Genomic DNA, 6,946 nt, shown 5'->3' with positions numbered 1-6,946 from the left:
TGAACAGGGCTGCTGCTGCTGTTGGCTGCAGAGGAATGTGAGGTGGGTGGTACAGACACAATTTAAGAACTACAATTTTAGAGGCAGAAAACTGTCTAGGGAAAGTGTCTTACAAAATATTGGTATGTGCTGGAATACTTTTTTTTTAAATTTTGTATATTTATGTGCAAATTCAATAAAATATATGATTTTTTAACTGTATAAAGTAAATAGAGTTGTGACAAACTGGAAACTCTCAGTTTCTCTCATTAGGCTGCTTAGATAACATTTGCTGGGAAGGAATGGGGTCAGGTAAGTGGTCAGGTACACATAGGATGGAGGTAGACAGAATTGTGGTCAGGCAGCCTAAAGGTAGATGCTGGAGGTAAACAGAACAATGGTCAAACAGCAAGCTAGTTAAAGCAAGTGCTAGACGGAAGCATGAACAGATAGAAATGGGGTTGGGTAAGTGGTAGACGGAAGCATGAGCAGATAGAAATGGGGTGGGGTAAGTGGTAGACAGAGACATGGCCAGACAGTAAAGGTAGAGGTAGGTGGTGGTGGAGAGAGATATGGCATGGGGTGGAGGCTAGAGGTAGACAGAAGTGTAGTCAGGCAGCCTTAAGGTAGATGCAGTACATTGGTCAAACAGTATGCAAGTTAAAGCAAGTGAGAAGCATGAGCAGATAGAAATGGAATAGGTTAAGTGGTGGGCAGAAGTATGGTCAGATAGGCATGGGGTGGAGGCAGACAGAAATTGGGTCAGACAGTAAATGTGGTTAATAGGCAGATGGAGACTTGGATAGTGAGGCCTGACATTGGATACATGTATAGCTGGCTAATGAGGTTCAGGTGTCAGCCTTATAGTACAAACCATCAGATGGTGCATGGTAAAGTTCATTTAGGAGAAATTTTAGAAAATGAATAATTCCTTTACTTACAAAATCAGCAACTTACAATCAACACTTACCCCTGGGCCCCCACTTTAATGGGCCCCATTGCAGTTGCCAGGCTTGCTCTATCTTTATTTAAGCCTTGGATTCCTCTACCTGACATGGCAGCAGTATTAAACATCTGCTTTAAGGAGCAGCATAAGGAGGACATGTCAAGGTTAATGAAAGCTGCAAGACAAAAGGTGCGCGAGTCTTTGTGCGCTGACTGACAGAAGAAAAACAAGAATTTAATGCTACGGTGCACTTGTGGCAATTTTAATTTTGAAGCCAATGTTTAGTAAAATCTCTGGGTAATTATTCCTGCAAAAACTAATAAAACTGAAATAATTCTTGCAAAAATTAACACGGCGCGGGGCCATTAGTATGCAGAGCAACCGTGCGAGGGCTGTCAGGATTTCATTCGTGTACTTTAGCGTTTGTAAATTGACTGATCTCGGGAACGGTTATTATAAAGAAGTCAGAGAGCATTTCAGCAATGGCATAATGCATTTTAAGGGAATGCCTTTGAGAAGAACTCTGCAGCAATCCCAAATAAAGTATTTCTCCTTTCATCCATGTCGTGTATATTCATTCTACTGAGAGTGAACTGAATGTTATTTATGAAGCACCAACATATTAAGTAGCGCTGTACACTCCATTCCTTAACTGTCCTCAACAACCTATTGCTTCCCTATCTGCTCTAATGTAATGACAACTTACCTGTAAAGAGACAAACTATCTAAAACCCACTGTATGGGTGGGAGGAATTGCTGAATTCTGTTTCCCTGAAATTCCTGCAGTCACAGCTAAAATGCAAAAATTTTGGTGGAGTACATGGGGGTTAATGGGGTAAGTAAAGATATTCCTTTTTATTGGCAAACTACTGTCAAAAAATGCATGGGGAGTCAGGTACTGCCATAGAGGACAAGAACCAATGCAACAAAGGGAGCTTGGCACTGCCATGGGGGGCATGAATCATTGCAACATGGGGAGTCCAGGGCTGCTATAGTGGACAAGTAACAATGGCGCACAGGAAGCCAAGCACTGCCAAGGAGGACATGAATCAATGCATCATGGGGAGTGCAGCACTGTCATGGAGGACATCTACCAATGCAGCATATGGAGCTTGGCACTGCCATGTGGTACAAGTACCAATGCAGCATAAAGAGCCAGGTACTGTCATGGGGGACATGATCCAATACATCACAGAGAGTCCAGCACTGCCATGGAGGACAAGTACCAATGCAGCACGAGGAGCCAAGCACTGCCATGGGGGAAGTGAACCCATGCAGCATGGGGAGTCTGGCACCTCCATGTGGGACAAATACAAATTCAGCATGAGGAACGTGGCACTGCCAAATAAACCAATGTAGAATGTGGGTCCGAGACTGCCATGTGGGACAAGTATAATGCCATATGAGTAGCTTGGCACTGCCATAGAGGGAAAAAGTCAATATTAAGGAAACGCAGGGAGAGGATTGTTTTTCCAGCATTCAGAACAAAACTTTAAACACACTACGCTTTTAAAACACAATCTTGAGTGATGCCTTAAAGCTGTACATGGTGGTAAGTTCCTCTTAAATTTTAACCAGACAATGGTCCAGGAATAAGTGGCCAGGTAAGGGGGGGCAGCGCACTTGCCGTATCATACTACACTGCATGGCTTTCGTCAACATTGGGACCCCAGATGTGGGCCACTTCCCTACCTCTAGGCCATGGAAAAGGATTTTTTGCGGGTCTTTTCACAAAAAATTAAATGAAGATGACCACAGTCCACCATATAAGAAACCTTTATTAAAGGTAAAAAGTTTGTATCCAGCACAGTGTCGTATCATCCAGTGCCAAACACAATGACCCGATGACTGGCCATGTTTACCCATTTCAGTTCATCTCTAATGGTATCTCCTGCACCGCAGAAATCTTGAGTGACGTCATTGACCACATTGATCAGCCTGACACCTGGGAACACTCAGTGCTGATGGAAAGAAATAGAAAGTAGAAATGTGCTGGGTAGGTTTTAGTGGAAAAACATCACATATCGGAATTATTATTTCTCTTCTGAGGACATTCTGCATTAGTGCAAAGTGTTTGTACAGAAATTGGCTGCTCATACCTTTTATGTGCTCCCCACCTACTCCATAATAACCCCGGGTAACCTTTGTATGGAGGGGGTGGAAACAGCATTGAATAGTTTAGGTAATGCAGAGTTAAAGGAAAGGAACTAACACTGATTAAGGGGTTCCATCAACTTCTGATCTTTGAATACAATGGAAAATCATTAGGGGAACAACGGGGAGTTTTGGTGAATTATCAGCTAAAATCTGAAAATAGTGGGGATTTTACTGGTAATTGAAGGGTTACATTTAGTTATTCTCCTTCTGAATTTCAGCATGTCACATATACAGCTGGGTCTGCAGTTCTCTCCAATTTAAAATAATCATCTGGTTATCGCTTAATTATTTTCCAGAGTGTTGCCGGCTGATTGAGGGAGACCTTGAAACTGGGAGATCCAAGAAAAAGCTGTACGTGACTTCGATGAGTTGTACAATGCAACGGCCCAGCTGTGGTTGGACAGTGAATGGAAAAGCAAAAGACTGATGAGCTTATCCCTCTGGGATTCTGCTTTTCCCTATTATCAACATGTCCCATAGGACAACAGATTTGTGCTGGTTTTGTATCCTCATTATGAGCTCTGCTGTAGAAGGACTACAAAAAGCCGATTAAGTTAAAATTAAATGCTTATGATGCTTGAATTAAAAATGCATTTTACTTTTCATCTGTCAGGAGCTTCAGGTTCATTTACTATTCTTAAAGAATCTTAGATCTTTGGTGCTGATATTCAGAAAAAACGTTTATGTTATTCTGGTCTGATATGAATATTTTAAATGGTTGCTAAAAGTTCTTAAAAGGGACCTGTGCTAAGAGAAATAGAATCTCAGTCTCCTTACTTCTTTCACATTCCATGTTGACCATCGGAGACATCTTTCACATCATGGACTTCATCAACCTCAATTCCTGATGTTCTTAGTGGTTACTGCGGACCCTCAGATGCACTCTGATCCCCAAAACATCCTCCCTCTGCTTATGACATGCTCAATTCTCAATGTTCATAGTGGTAGCCATCTGATGCACAATATGGTTTCTGTGATCCCTACTTCATCTCTTCTACCTTCCTTCTACCTTCCATCCTAAGGTGTTCCTAGATGAATATTGCAGAATTCATCGTCATCATTGGCATCATCTATCTCAGTTTCCAATGTTGTTACTAGTAATTGTGGACCTTCTGATGTACTCTTTGGACAATATGATCCCTACTTTCTCTCTTCTGCTTATGTCTATGTCTTTAGACATTACCTTTCCTCACCTCACGCTCCTTGGTGACTATTCTTGACTTTATCCACATTATAGGTTTCACCTACTTCACTTCCCAATGTTCTTAGTGGTCACTGTGAACCTTCTGAAGTACTGTTTGGACAATATGATCCCCACTTTTTCACTTTTGCTTATGTCTAAATCTTTGGACTTTACCTTTCCTCACCTCACATTCTAACATGCTCCTAGTTGACTATTGCAGACTTCACCCTCATCATTGACTTCATTTATCTGAATACCCAATGTTCTTATTGGTGACTGTGGACCTTCTGATGTACTCTTTAGACAATGTGATCCCTACTTTCCCACTTCTGCTTATGTCCACGTCTTTAAACATTACCTTTCCTCACCTCACGTCCTAACATGCTCCTTGCTGACTATTGTAGACTTATCCACATTATAGGTTTCACCTACTTCACTTCCCAATGTTCTTAGTGGTCACTGTGAACCTTCTGAAGTACTGTTCAAACAATGATCCCTACTTCTTTACTTCTGCTTATGTCTAAATCGTTAAACTTAACGTTTCCCCACCTCACATTCTAACATGCTCCTAGTTGGCTATTGCAGACTTCATCCTCATCATTGACTTCATTTATCTGAATCCCCATTGTTCCTATTGGTGACTGTGGACTTTCTGATGCACTCCTTGGACAATGTGATCCTTACGTTCTCACTTCTGCTTATGTCTATGTCTTTAAACATTTACCTTTCCTCACCTCACATGCTCCTAACATGTGACTATTGTAGACTTCATCTACATTATAGGTCTCGCCTACCCATATTTCCAATGTTTTTAGAACTGGATGGGAACCTTCCGATCATCTCTTTGAACAGTGTGGCTGATACTTCCTCCCTTTTGCTTATGTCTATGTCTTTGAACTTTTACCTTTTCCCACCTCACATTCTAACATGCTCCTAACTGCCTAGTGCAGACTTCATCCTCATCATTGACTTCTTCTATCTCAGTTCTCAATGTTTTTACTGTTATCTGTGGACCTTCTGATGCCTTTGGTCAGTATGATCCCTACCTCTCTTTTGCGTATGTCTATGTTATTAATTATTACGTTTCCTCATCTATAGTCCTAACATGTAGACTTCATCCACATCATGGATCTCACCTACCTCAATTCCCAATGTTTTTAGAGCTGGATGGGAACCTTCCAATCAACTAGTTTGACAATGTGGTTCTTACTTCGTCTCTTCTTTGTCTTTGAACTTCCCATTTGCTCACATTTTAGAATGCTACTTGGTGACTTTCTGTGGACCCCACCAACTCATTGGAGGAATCCACAAGTCTGCTCTCCTTCCCCATCTTGCTAATCCCTTCTTAGTGTGTGCTACATCCAAATTAGTCTAATGACTAATTAAATCTAACTGCAAATAATGGATCCCTGGATGGCCGACCCCGCTGGCTTCCCTGTCAGCTTGGTACATGACCAGAAAATGAAACATTGTTATGGGAATATGAAACTGTGCCGATGCTTGCTATGACAACACTCATCTGCATTACTCGGTCTGCACGGAACATGTCTGATGGTACAAAATAGGAAGTGATGGTTTGATATAAAGAAAGAACAACTAAGTACCAATAGCTTGTCACCACCAATGGCTGGAAATATTCCCCAATAAATCTAGTGATAGATAACAAAATACAAATGTCTATCAAGTGGACACAAAAAAATCCCATAAATGGTAAACACACTGCTCATCCAAAGGAAGGCGAAAAAAGTTTTTCAGCTCTTCTGGTCTGAGATAAATCTCAAAGTCGTCTGTTACTCACTCAACCCCGACAACCCCACAAAATCAGGCAAGGCTCAGGGTTCCAACCAGTAAGTGAACTTCCAAAACACTTGTGGGACAGCCCAAGCTTTCAAGGTCATGCACAATGGTAAGGCCACCAAGTACCCTTAAGAAGCACTCCATTCTTTTCCTGCCAATACAACACAGGTGTTGGCAGGTATGCCCAGGCCAAGCAATAGAATTAGACACAGGGACATTGGCTTAAGAAAAGTACAGAGTTCCTCCTGCACATGCTGAAGAATGCTGGGAGCAATGCAGAACTCAAGGGATTGGATGTTGATTCCATGGTCATCCAGCACAATCAGGTGAACAAGGCTCCCCAAGATGAGCAGATGAACCTACTGTGCTTATAGACGTATCAATCCCCATGCCAAATTAAGATGATCTAAACAGAGAGAATCATATCAGAGGAGGAAATCGCCCAGAAGAAAAAGATCCCACAGAAAAAGATGAAGAAGAGATTTTTGGCTCGGGACTAAAAAAGCAATGTTCAGAAATAAACCACATCCACCAAAATGAGTGAAAAATTCCAACTTTTGTTGAATTGTCAAAAATATAAATGGAGGGATGGCGTTGAAGGATACCTCCCCCATTTAGTGTTCATTGTTCCATATTGGCTTTTTTTTTACAAGCTACATGTCTTCTTAGTCCAAAATGTGCACCTTACAGTCCTGAAATATATGTACCCTCTCAATAAGGTGTGGAAAGTTCTGCTTTTCCAGCAGCTGATGATTTTTTTATGACAACATTTTTGCTTACTTAGCAATAGAACTGGACACAGGGCACAACAAAATCCCATTTTTTTAGTTGACAATTATTTATTATTGATTACTACAGCATTGTTGTCCGTTTTACATTTGTAG

The 6,946-nt window shown here is 41.3% G+C and overlaps 1 long non-coding RNA gene across 2 annotated transcripts in view; it reads left to right on the top strand.

Annotated features, from left to right (window-relative positions):
• The window catches only part of LOC140331937 (uncharacterized), a 4,670-nt gene extending 985 nt beyond the window's left edge, over positions 1-3,685 (top strand). Inside the window, exons 1-2 of one of the 2 annotated variants that reach the window (XR_011920986.1) lie at positions 1-42; positions 3,379-3,685. This is a non-coding gene — a long non-coding RNA (uncharacterized lncRNA). The remainder of the gene's footprint in view (positions 43-3,378) is intronic. The other variant, XR_011920987.1, reaches the window with a different exon arrangement.
• The last annotated feature ends 3,261 nt before the right edge of the window (positions 3,686-6,946 follow it).

Source organism: Pyxicephalus adspersus, chromosome 5, assembly GCF_032062135.1.
Source record: "Pyxicephalus adspersus chromosome 5, UCB_Pads_2.0, whole genome shotgun sequence".
Lineage (NCBI taxonomy): Eukaryota > Metazoa > Chordata > Amphibia > Anura > Pyxicephalidae > Pyxicephalus > Pyxicephalus adspersus.
Note: the sequence above shows the minus strand (reverse complement) of the source record. Positions and strands in the feature narration are given on the sequence as shown.